This window comes from Saimiri boliviensis, chromosome 7, assembly GCF_048565385.1.
Source record: "Saimiri boliviensis isolate mSaiBol1 chromosome 7, mSaiBol1.pri, whole genome shotgun sequence".
NCBI lineage: Eukaryota > Metazoa > Chordata > Mammalia > Primates > Cebidae > Saimiri > Saimiri boliviensis.
Window position 1 is genome coordinate 68,154,919 of NC_133455.1, and position 12,819 is coordinate 68,167,737.

The following is a 12,819-nucleotide window of genomic DNA, read 5'->3' on the forward strand; positions in this document are numbered from 1 at the left end:
CTCAGCCTCCTGAGTAGCTGGGATTACAGGCACGCGCCACCATGCCCAGCTAATTTTTTGTATTTTTAGTAGAGACGGGGTTTCACCACGTTGACCAGGATGGTCTCGATCTCTCGACCTCGTGATCCACCCGCCTCGGCCTCCCAAAGTGCTGGGATTACAGGCTTGAGCCACCGCGCCCGGCCCACAGTAGGGTTTTGTACTGACTCACCTCAGCCTGCACTGTCCTCCTCCCTCATTTACAGATTTCTGAGTACGAACCACTGATATAAAAGCTTCCTTTCCTTCTCCCTCAGGGATGTCCTCTTGATTATCTCCTCTCATTTTTTTCAACTCTGCATCCTACCTCTTTCTCACAGCGTTTTACATTGCTCAAACCTCACAACATACCCGCCTCCAACCACCTCCTCTTCACAGCCAACCTTCTTTAAAGAGTTATCTCCATGCAGCTTCCACCTTCAAGGTCACCAATAATTTCCCTGCCTCCACGTCCAATGGACACATCTCATCTTTGTCCTGTTTGGCCCCTCCAGAGCCATCCAACATAGTTTGCCACTGCATCTTGAGACATTTTCTTTCACTGGCTTCCACATTACTACTCTGGTTTGCCCCCTCTGGCCATTCCTAGCTTCCCATGCATTTTTACCTTCCTCTGGCCCTCCTCTAAATGCTTGAGTTCCTCACAGTTCTGTCCCAGGGCCTCTTTCCTCTGTATCTGTACCAGTTCCTGGACAATCTCATCCATGCCCAGAGCTATCTGCTGGTGACCCCTCCCTCTGAGACCTCTCCTGAGCTCCAGATCCCTGATGCCACCTGCCTGACCTGAAATTCCCATAGGCACTTCATACTCTGAAAATGAGCTCCTCATCAGCTCTCTGAAATCTGCTCTTCTGCTTGGGTTCCCCAGCTTGGTGAACGGCACAATCTTCTACTGGTTGCTCGAACAAGTGTTTTTAACTGATCCTAAACTGATTTTTCCCTTTTTATTATTTTTTTTTTTTTTTGAGACGGAGTTTCACTCTTGTTGCCTAGGCTGGAGTGCAATGGCGTGATCTTGGCTTACCACAACCTCAAACTCTTGGGTTCAAGCAATTCTCCTGCCTTAGCCTCCCAAGTAGCTGGGATTATAGGCATGTGCCACCACACCCAGCTAACTTTGTTTTTTTCTTTTTTTTTTTTTTTTGAGGCGGAGTTTCACTCTTGTTACCCAGGCTGGAGTGCAATGGCGCGATCTCGGCTCACCGCAACCTCCGCCTCCTGGGTTCAAGCAATTCTCCTGCCTCAGCCTCCTGAGTAGCTGGGACTACAGGCACGCGCCACCATGCCCAGCTAATTTTTTGTATTTTTAGTAGAGACGGGGTTTCACCATGTTGACCAGGATGGTCTCGATCTCTCGACCTCGTGATCCACCCGCCTCGGCCTCCCGAAGTGCTGGGATTACAGGCTTGAGCCACCGTGCCCGGCTTTATTTTTTTTAGAGACAAGGTCTCTCTCATTCTGTAATCTAGGCTGAAGTGCAGTGGCACAATCTTGGATCATTGCAGCATCAAACTCCTGGCCTCACACAATTCTCCCACCTCAGCCTCCCACCTGGGATTATAGGCATGAGCCACCATGCCAGGCCTTTTTATTTAATCTTTTTATTTAAACTTCAAAGGCTGTTACTACATTTTCTCTCTCTTCTCCAACACAACACTAAAACCTGTCTATCAACACAACACTAACACTTGGATAAAGCTTCACTTTTTTCCTCTGGGGTATGTTGTAATTTTTTTCCTTAAAAATATAGCACTTTAGAGCTGGGTGCAGTGGCTTATGCCTGTAATCCCAACACTTTGGAAGTCCGAGGTGGGCAGATCACAAGGTCAGGAGTTTGAGACCAGCCTGGCCCAATACGGTGAAACCCCATCTCTACCAAAAATATAAAAAATTAGACAAGCGCAGTGGTACACACCTGTTGTCCCAGTTACTCAAGAGGCTGAGGCAGGAGAATCACTTGAACCTGGGAGGCAGAGGTTGCAGTGAGCCGAGATTGCACCAATGCACTCCAGCCTGGGGACAGAGCGAGATTCCATCTAAAAAAAAAAAAAAAAAAAGAAAAAGAAAAAATTAGCTGTGCATAGTGGCACTTGCCTGTGGTTCCAGCTACTCCAGGGGCTATGTGGGAGGATCACTTCAGCCTTGGGAAACAGGAGGCAGAGGTTGCAGTGAGCTGAGATCTCACACCACTGCACTGTACTTCAGCCTGGGTGACAGAACCATACCCTGTCTTAAAAAATAAATAAATAAAAATAAAAAATTTTTAAAAAACAGTACTTTAAAGGAAAAGTGGTAGCTTTACAGTGAGGAAACCTGGTGGACACTACCTTGCCCAAGTAATCATCACCAATAAGGGAACAGGCTGACATCACGGGCTTCCTGATGTGAAACACTCAACATCCACTATGTAATATTTCTGTCAAAAATGGAGAACCCAAATCTAATTGTGACGCAAAAATATATTTAAATTGAGGGTCATTCTACAATATGCCTACCCTGTACTCTTCAAAAATGTTAGTGTCATGAAAATTAAAGGGAAGATGAGGAACTGCTCCAGATTGAAGGAGACTAGAGGTATTACAACCACAAGGAATTTGTCATCTTAGACTGGCCCCTGGATAAGGAAGAAAAATTTCTGCTATAAAGAACATTACTGGGACCAGGTGCGGTCGCACATGCCTAGAGTGAGGCTGAGGCAAGGCAGATCGCTTAAGGTCGGGAGTTCAAGACCAGCCTGGCCAACATGGTGAAACCCCATCTCCACTAAAAATACAAAAATCAGCAGGGCATGGTGGCAGGTGCCTATAATCCCAGCTACTTGGGAGGCTGAAGCAGGAGAATCACTTGAACCCAGGAAGCAAAGGTTGCAGTGAGCCAACATCAACTGTACTCCAGCCTGGGCATCACAGCGAGACTCTGTCTCAAGAAAAAAAATAACATTATTGGTACAACTGGTGGAATCTGACTATCGATGATATCATAAACGTTAGTATTCTACCAGTGTTAAATTTCCTGAATTTGATAACTGTATTGTGGTTAAATAAGAGAATGTTCTTATTCTTAGAAAACATACTAAAGGAGCATAATGTCTTCTTTTTTCTTTTTCAGATGGCGTCTCACTCTGTCACCCACGCTGGAGTGCAGTGGTACAATCTCAGCTCACTGCGACCTCCGTCTCCTGGGTTCAAGCGATTCTCCTGCCTCAGCCTCCGGAGTAGCTAGGATTACAGGCATGCACCAACACGCCTGGCTAATTTTTGTGGTAGAGACAGGGTTTCACCATGTTGGCCAGGCTGGTCTCAAACTCCTGACCTCACATGATCCACCCGCCTCAGCCTCCCAAAGTGCTGGGATTACAAGTGTGAGCCACGTGCCTGACCTGGCACTTCTTTATAAGTTTATTGATATATGATTCACGTACCATAAAGTTCACCCTTTAAAAGTAATTCAGTGGTTTTTAGTATATTCACAATATTACGCATTGATCAACACTGATTGATTTCAGAACATTTTCATCACCCCAAAAAGAAACACCTATACCTATTAGCAGTTACTCCCCATGCATTTTTTTTTTTTTTTTTTTGAGATGGAGTTTCGCTCTTGTTACCCGGGCTGGAGTGCAGTGGCACGATCTCGGCTCACCGCAACCTCCGCCTCCTGGGTTCAAGCAATTCTCCTGCCTCAGCCTCCTGAGTAGCTGGAACTACAGGCATGCGCCACCATGCCCAGCTAATTTTTGTATTTTTAGTAGAGACAGGGTTTCACCATGTTGACCAGGATGGTCTCGATCTCTTGACCTCGTGACCCACCCGCCTCGGCCTCCCAAAGTGCTGGGATTACAGGCTTGAGCCACCGTGCCCGGCCCCTCCCCATGCATTTTTTAAAATACTGAAAAAGGCCTGGGCATGGTGGCTCACGCCTGTAATCCCAGCACTTTGGGAGGCCAAGGAGGGCGGATCATGAGGTCAAGAGATTGAGACCATCCTGGCCAACATGGTGAAACCCCGTTTCTATTAGAAATACAAAAATTAGCCGGGCGTGGTGGCGCACACCTGTGGTCCCAGCTGAGACAGAAGAATCGCTGGAACCCAGGAGGCGGAGGTTGCAGTGAGCCGAGATTGTGCCACTGCACTCCAGCCTGGCAACAGAGCAAGACTCCATCTCAAAAAAAAAAAAAAGAAAATCCTGAAAAGGAAAAAGGCTTCAAAATATTCATTTGTGGCTATTTCTGGGAGTTGATATTATGGATAATTTTTAACTTTCTTATTTATACACATTTATATTTTTATAACTTTTTTTTTTTTTTTTTTTTTTTTTTTTTTGAGACAGTTTCGCTCTTCTTACCCAGGCTGGAGTGCAATGGCGCTATCTCGGCTCACCGCAACCTCCGCCTCCTGGGTTCAGGCAATTCTCCTGCCTCAGCCTCCTGAGTAGCTGGGATTACAGGCACGTGACACCATGCCCAGCTAATGTTTTGTATTTTTAGTAGAGACGGGGTTTCACCATGTTGACCAGGATGGTCTCGATCTCTTGACCTCGTGATCCACCCGCCTCGGCCTCCCAAAGTGCTGGGATTACAGGCGTGAGCCACCGTGCCCGGCCTATTTTTATAACTTTATACAATCATTTCACATTGCTTATGGAATTAAAATAAAGGTTATTTTAAAACCATGTAAAAATTAGCCAGGCACGGTGGCTCACACCTGCAATCCCAGCACTTTGGGAGGCCGAGGTGGGTGGATCGCAAGGTCAGAAGTTCAAGACCAGCCTGGCCAAGATGGTGAAACCCCGTCTCTACCAAAAATACAAAAATTAGCCAGGCACAGTGATGGGCACCTGTAATCCCAGCTACTCAAGAGGCTGAGGCAGGAGAATCGCTTGAACCCAGGAGGTGGAGGTTGCAGTGAGCCGAGATCATGCATTTGCACTCCAGCCTGGGCAAGAGTGAAAACTCCGTCTCGGAAAAAAAAAAAAAAAAAAAAAAAAATATATATATATATATATATATATATATATATATATATACACACACACACACACACATATATAATTATTTTAATAGAAATATATGTCTAATAAATATATATATAAATTAGCCATGAGCATGGTGGTGGGTGCCTGTAATCCCAGCTATTCAGGAGGCTGAGGCAGGACCCACTTGAACCCATGAGACGGAGGTTGCAGTGAGCTGAAATGGCACCACTGCACTCCAGCCTGGGCAACAGAGCGGGACTCCATTTCCAAAAAAAAAAGAAAAAAGCTACAGAGGAATTAAAATGCTACAAGATTTCTAAAACAGGGCCGGGCGCGGTGGCTCAAGCCTGTAATCCCAGCACTTTGGGAGGCCGAGGCGGGTGGATCACGAGGTCGAGAGATCGAGACCATCCTGGTCAACATGGTGAAACCCCATCTCTACTAAAAATACAAAAAAAAAAAATAGCTGGGCATGGTGGCACGTGCCTGTAATCCCAGCTACTCAGGAGGCTGAGGCAGGAGAATTGCCTGAACCCAGGAGGCGGAGGTTGCGGTGAGCCGAGATCTCGCCATTGCACTCCAGCCTGGGTAACAAGAGCGAAACTCCGTCTCAAAAAAAAAAAAAAAAAAATTTCTAAAACATCAAATCATCAGGCTCAAGGAATGTCCCTTGTACATTATGTAGTTTCCCAACTCCTTAATCCACTGTTATCAAAAGTCTAATGGAAGGCAAAGGGAGCCACAAACTGTTTGTCTCTATTGCGCAACCCCTCAACCACTGCTGGCTCTCAGGGAGGGGAATGGGTTCAGTTTGCTCAGCAAACATTGACTGAGTGTCTACTTCTGAGCATCTAGCTGGCATTACACCAGGTGCTGCGTCTGCCCTGTGGGCTCCAGCTAACAGGCTGGCAAGCGAGACCTGCATGTAAAATAAAGGGATAATTGCCACAAGAGGGAGTTAAGAGGTCACCATGGAAAGGCAGGAAAGTTCAACTGGCCCAGGGCAGGCTTCAAGGAGAAAACACTAAGGCTCTCTTTAAGGCAATAGAGAACTGGTGCAGGAAAAGACTCAGCAGGAATCATTGCAATGCTATTTGAATAAGTGATGGAGTGGGCCTGAGGGAAGAGAAAGTTAGAGAAGGTCATATAGGAGGAGGCCTGCCTGGGGACAAAGGGGTCTAGGCAGTTGTCTCCTGGAGCACTTTGAGCCAGGTTTATGGTTAGAAAGTTAAAGCACTCTGTGCTCTCTCCCAATCAACAAACCCCACTGGCTCCACACCCACATTAATAGAGGTACAAATTATCCTATCTATACCATCTTTTCTCTGCTTCTTGACTGACTGTACTTTCCTGGGTGGAGAGAACTAAATTTTTTTTTTTTTTTTTTTTTTTTTTTTTTAGATGGAGGCTTATTCAGTTGCCCCTCAGGCTGGAGTGCAGTGGCACAATCTCAGCTCACTGCAACCTCTGCCTCCCAGGTTCAAGCAATTCTCCTGCCTCAGCCTCCTGAGTAGCTGGGATTACAGGTGCATGCCACCATGCCCAGCTAATTTTTGTATTATTAGTAGAGATGGGGTTTCACCATACCATGCTGGTCAGGCTGGTCTCGAACTCCTGACCTTGTGATCTGCCTGCCTTGACCTCCCAAAGTGCTGGGATTACAGGCATGAGCCACCGTACCTGGCTGAGAACTAAGTCTTATCCTTCATTAAATAAACTAATAGAAAACAGGCACCCCTCAAACGTTAGTTTCTATCTTCTTGACTGTCCACTCCCCTCCCCCAGGGCCTTGCACAGAGGCATTACATAAACATTTGTTGAATCAATCAATGATTTACAGGTACTGGGGAAAAAAAATGCTGCATTCTACTTACATTTGATTTGCATCAACCAAGAATCTGTAGTAATGACAACAGATTTCCAAAGGGTGTTTTCCCTTCTCATCTATTATTTCATTTGACCTTCACAATAGCACCAGGGTAGTTATTCATTCCTGATTTCAAGATGAGGATTCTTAGCTGAAAGAGGGTGAACTAACTTTGTCCAAAATTACAAAGGTGACATGAGAACAAGCCTAGACGGCTGAGTTTCTGACTTTAGGCTACCTCTTCCACTGAGTCACATTTTAAGTACGACATTTCTCACTATTTCTCACCACTGACAAAAAAAAAAAAAAAAAAATTGCAGCTAAGATAAAGACAGAAACTGAAAATATACAACCATAAGAATATCAGAAGGTACAGGGAAATACTTAACAATCTTGAGGTATCATGTCACAAAAACCCAAGAGCCACAGGCAGATTTGACAATGAAAAACTTTTTAAATTCTGCATAAAGACACCATTAAAGTGGTTAACGATAACTCTTGGCTTTACTTTTCCCACTTATTATTTTATCAACTCAATGTTTTTCGGAATGTTTTTTGCTGTCCTAGCAATGATTCTTTTCCATATAAAATTTTAAATCCACTACAAGTTCCATGTAAAATCTTGTTTTAATCACAGTTTGCTTTAATTTAATCTGCAGCAAAAACTGATGTCTCTACAATATTAAGTCTTCCTATTCCTGAGTATGGTAAAACTCTCCATTTAATCAAACTCTTTAATTTTTTTTTTTTTTTTTTTTTTGAGATGGAGTTTCTCTCGTTGCCCAGGCTGGAGTACAATGGCGCAATCTCGGCTCACTGCAACCTCTGCCTCCCAGGTTCAAGTGATTCTCCTGCCTCAGCCTCCCGAGTAACTGGAATTACAGGCATGTGCCACCACGCCCAGCTAATTTTATATTTTTAATAGAGCCGGGGTTTCTCCATGTTGGTCAGGCTGGTCTCGAACTCCTGACATCAGGTGATCCGCCAGCCTCGGCCTCCCAAAGTGCTGGGATTACAGGTGTGAGCCACTGCACCTGGTCACTCTCTAAATTTTTAAAAATTTATTTATTATTTTAGAGAATAGGTTTTGCTCTATCACCCAAGCTGGAATGCAGTGGCACGATCATGGCTCACTGCAGTCTTGAACTCTTGGGCCCAAATAATTCTCCCATATTAGCCTCCTGAGTACAGGCCTGTGCCACCACACCGGGCTAATTTTTTAATTTTTTGTAAACAAGGTCTCACTATTTGCCCAGGCTGGTCTTAGGCTCCTGGCCTCAAGCAATCCTTCAACTTCAGCCTCCCAAGGCACTGGGATTACAGGTGTGAGCCACGTTACCTGGCTAAAATATAATGTTTTTATTGTGAATTATTCCATGGTATTTCGGTGTTGGTTATATTCTTATATTTTATTTATATAATTTTTGTTTGTTAATCTGACATCTGATCATGTTACTGAACTCCATAGTTTTGATACATTGTCAACTATTTCTCTCTGTAAGATGAAATTTATGTGAAACCAAGGAGGCTTTAGGGTAGCAAGGAGCTCTCCTAAAAACACTAGTTTTAGGCCAGGCACAGTGGCTCATGCCTGTAATCCCAACTTTGGGAGGCCAAGGCCGGTGGATCACAAAGTCATGAGTTCAAGACCATCCTGGCCAATATGGTGAAACCTCGACTCCACAAAAAAAAAAAAAAAAAAAAAAAAAAACCAAATTAGCTGGACATGGTGGCAGGCACCTGTAATCCCAGCTACTCAGGAGGCTGAGACAGGAGAATTACTGGAACCCAGGAGGCGGAGGTTGCAGCAAACCGAGACCATGCCATTGCACCCCAGCCTGGGCAACAAGAGTGAAACTCCACCTCAGTATATATATAAACACACACACACATATATATTAGTTTTAATAGTAAACATTTCTGACTTGTTCCTATCAAAAATAGGCATGTTTCAAATTTCAAATATTTTCCCATAAAGCATTTTTATCTTGAAAGCTGAAAGTGAAAGATAGAGAGAAATTTTTTTTTTTTTTTTTTTTTTTTTTTTTTTTTTTTTTTGAGACGGAGTCTCACTCTGTCACCCAGGCTGGAGTGCAATGGCACAATCTCGGCTCACCGCAACCTCTGCCTCCTAGGTTCAAACGATTCTCCTGCCTCAGCCTCCTGAGTAGCTGGGATTACAGGCATGTGCCACCGCGCCCAGCTAATTTTTGTATTTTTAGTAGAGATGGGGCTTCAACATTTTGGCCAGGCTGGTCTCGAACTCATGACCTTGTGATCCACCTGCCTCGGCTTCCCAAAGTGCTGGGATTACAGGGGTGAGCCACTGTGCCCCGCCAGAGAGAATATTTTAAATGCAGATGACAAAGAATAAAGAGCTATTATCAGCCGGGCGCGGTGGCTCAAGCCTGTAATCCCAGCACTTTGGGAGGCCGAGGCGGGTGGATCACGAGGTCGAGAGATCGAGACCATCCTGGTCAACATGGTGAAACCCCGTCGCTACTAAAAATACAAAAAATTAGCTGGGCATGGTGGCACATGCCTGTAATCCCAGCTACTCAGGAGGCTGAGGCAGGAGAATTGCCTGAACCCAGGAGGCGGAGGTTGCGGTGAGCCGAGATCGCGCCATTGCACTCCAGCCTGGGTAATAAGAGCGAAACTCCGTCTCAAAAAAAAAAAAAAAAAAAAAAAAAAAAAAAGAGCTATTATCCATAACACAGAGAGGATCTCTACTATCAATTAGAAATATACAGATAATCGGCCGGGCGCGGTGGCTCACGTCTGTAATCCCAGCACTTTAGGAGGCCGAGGCGAGTGGATCACGAGGTCAAGAGATCGAGACCATCCTGGTCAACATGGTGAAACCCCGTCTCTACTAAAAATACAAAAAATTAGCTGGGCGTGGTGGCACGTGCCTGTAATTCCAGCTACTCAGGAGGCTGAGGCAGGAGAATTGCCTGAACCCAGGAGGCGGAGGTTGCGGTGAGCCGAGATCACGCCATTGCACTCCAGCCTGGGTAACAAGAGCGAAACTCCGTCTCAAAAAAAAAAAAAAAAAAAAAGAAATATACAGATAATCTACCTTTTTGCAAAGGATATAAACAGACAATTTACAAAAACAATTCAAAATGGTCAAAAAGCAATAAAATAGTCCCATCTATTTGGAAGGCTGAAGTGGAAGGATCATTTGAGCCCAGGAGCTGGAAACTAGCCTGGGCAATAAAGCATGGAGACCAATCTCTTTTAAAAAATAGAATTAGAAAAAAAAAAAAAAGGAAGTAAGAAAAGCTTAACTTCACTATTAATGACATGCAAATTAAAACAATTAAATACTATTTTTCATCTATCAAACTGGTAAGTGAATAAAAAATTCATAGCATATACTAAATATTGCCAAAGTTGTAGGAACAGGGAACATTCACACACAGTTCTGAGTGAGCATGGGAGTTATTACAAACTTTTGCAATTCATTTTCACAGAATCTATTAAAATTTTAAATGCACATATCTGGCCAGGCATGGTGGCTCAATCTTGTAATCCTAGCACTCTGGAAGTCTGAGGCCAGTGGATAGCTTCAGCCTAAGAATTGGAGACCAGCCTGGGCAACGTGGCAAAACCCCACCTCTACAAAAAAAAAAAAAAAAAAAAAAAATATATATATATATATATATATATATATATATATATACAAAATTAGCCAGGCATAGTTACCCACATCTGCAGTCCCAGCGACTTGGGAGGCTAAGGTGGGAGGATTCCTTGAGGCCAGAAGGTTTAGGCTGCAGTGAGCCCTGATCACACCACTGCATTCCGGCCAGGGCTACAGAGCAAAACCCTATCTTTAAAAAAAATAAAAATTATAATAGAGCTGAGCATGGGGGCTTACACCTGTAATCCCAGCACTTTGGGAGGCTGAGGAGGGTGGACCTCCTGAGGGCAGGAGTTTGAGACCAGCCTGACCAACACGGTGAAACTCTATCTCTACTAAAAAACACAAAAAAATTAACCAGGCACAGTAGCGGGTGCCTGTAATCCCAGCTACTCAGGAGGCTGAAGCAGGAGAATCGCTTAAACCCACGAGGCAGAGGTTGCAGTGAGCAGAGATTGTGCCATTGCTCTCTAGCCTGGGTGACGAGCGAAACTTCGTCTCAAAAAAATAAAAAACAAAAATAATTTTTTAAAAAAGCACGTATCAGTTGGGCGCGGTGGATCACACCTGTAATCCCAGCACTTTGCGAGGCCAAGGCGGGTGGATCACCTGAGGTCAGGAGTTCGAGACCAGCCTGATCAACATGGAGAAACCCCATCTCTACTAAAAATACAAAATTAGCCGGGCATGGTGGTGCATGCCTGTAATCCCAGCTACTCAGGAGGCTGAGGCAGGAGACTCACTTGAACCTGGGAGGCAGAGGTTGTGGTGAGCCGAGATTGCGCCACTGCACTCCAGCCTGGGCAACAAGAGTGAAATTCTGTCTCAAAACAAAAAAAAAAAAAAAAAAAAAAAAAAAAAAGCACGTATCTTATCTACCAATCTTTATAAATGCAAAAAGGTAACTATTTAAGGATGTTCATTATTGCATTTTTTATAAAGCGAAAAAATCTGAAACCTAAATGTTCATCAAGATGACACTAGACAAAGCACACACATAAACTGGAATACTGCGTAACAATTTTTAAAACATTAGCTGATTTAGATGTCTAAAATGCACTGTATGGTGCATTATAGGTGCTCAATAAATACTGAATGAAAAGATTTTTGTATGAACACAGACAAAAGCCTAGAAGCATATATAACAAACTGGAAAGAATGACTCCCTTCAGGAACATAGGATAAGTAGAAAGGGAGACTAACCATTTTTGTGTCTTTTATACTTTTGCATTGTCGATTTGTAAAATAAGTAGGAGCTGACAGGGCAAGGTGGCTCACACCTGTAATTCCAGCACTTTGGGAGGCCAAGGCTGGCAGATCACTTGAGGTCAAAGTTTGAGACTACCCTGGCTAACACGGTGAAACCCTGTCTCTACTAAAAATACAAAACATTAGCCGAGTGTGGTGGCACACGCCTGTAATCTCAGCTACTAGGGAGGGTGAGGCAGGAGAAACGCTTGAACACGGGAGGCAGAGGTTGCAGTGAGCCAAGATCACACCAGCCAGCCTGGGCTACAGAGCGAAACTCTGTCTCAAAAAATACTAATAATTCAAAAAAAAAATAAGTAGGAGCTTTTTTTTTTTTTTTTTTTTTTGAGACAGAGTCTCCCTCTGTCGCCGGGCTAGAGTGCAGTGGCGCAATCTCAGCTCACTGCAACCTCCGACTCCCTGGTTCAAGCAGTTCAGTAGGAGCTAATTTTCAAAAAAGGTTTATAAAGGCTTATTCCTGGTGGTTTCTTTATTTCTCTCTCTCTCTCTCTCTCTCCATTTTGTCTCTATTTTAGAATGATCCTAAAAGCACAAAAAATGTGTTTTCAACGGCTCATATCATGGAGTGGCTCAGGGAAATGAAATCTGTCTATAAAAAGAAAAAATGGTTGCGAATCCTTGTCTTTTTTCATCATCATAAAGATTCTTTTTTCTTTTGGTATCACCATTACTTCTCCTAATGTCACGACGCTGTATCACCTACAGCAGAAATGACTTAAGTGGAATTGACATCTCCTTCCAACAAGCGTAACTGCAGTCCATCTTTAGCAGGACCTCCCTCTAATGGCTAAGGCTAGGGAGAAGAATTTGAAGACAGTGTCTGGTTCCCATTTTCCTAATGCAGCCTGGCATGGGCTAAGTCTCCCGAAAGACTAGTCTACTGGGGGAGTCGGGGTCTTTTCCAGGTATGGAGGCTAACGTTCGATGCTTGACCGCCTGGAGTAAAGGGGGAAGGGAAGAAGGTAACCAGGCTGGCCTCGGGGTGTGCAGACCACGGCTGGCGCTTCGACTTCTGCAGGGA

At 44.3% G+C, this 12,819-nt stretch overlaps 1 protein-coding gene across 9 annotated transcripts in view; it reads right to left on the reverse strand.

The window, feature by feature from the left end:
• Window positions 1–12,819, reverse strand: part of CSAD (cysteine sulfinic acid decarboxylase) — a 34,936-nt gene that overhangs the window by 20,702 nt on the left and 1,415 nt on the right. Inside the window, exon 2 of one of the 9 annotated variants that reach the window (XM_074402676.1) lies at window positions 1,955–2,075. The exons of the other annotated variants lie outside the window; for them this stretch is intronic. The gene's annotated coding sequence lies outside the window, so the exon portion shown is untranslated. The remainder of the gene's footprint in view (window positions 1–1,954; window positions 2,076–12,819) is intronic. 9 annotated transcript variants of the gene reach the window in all.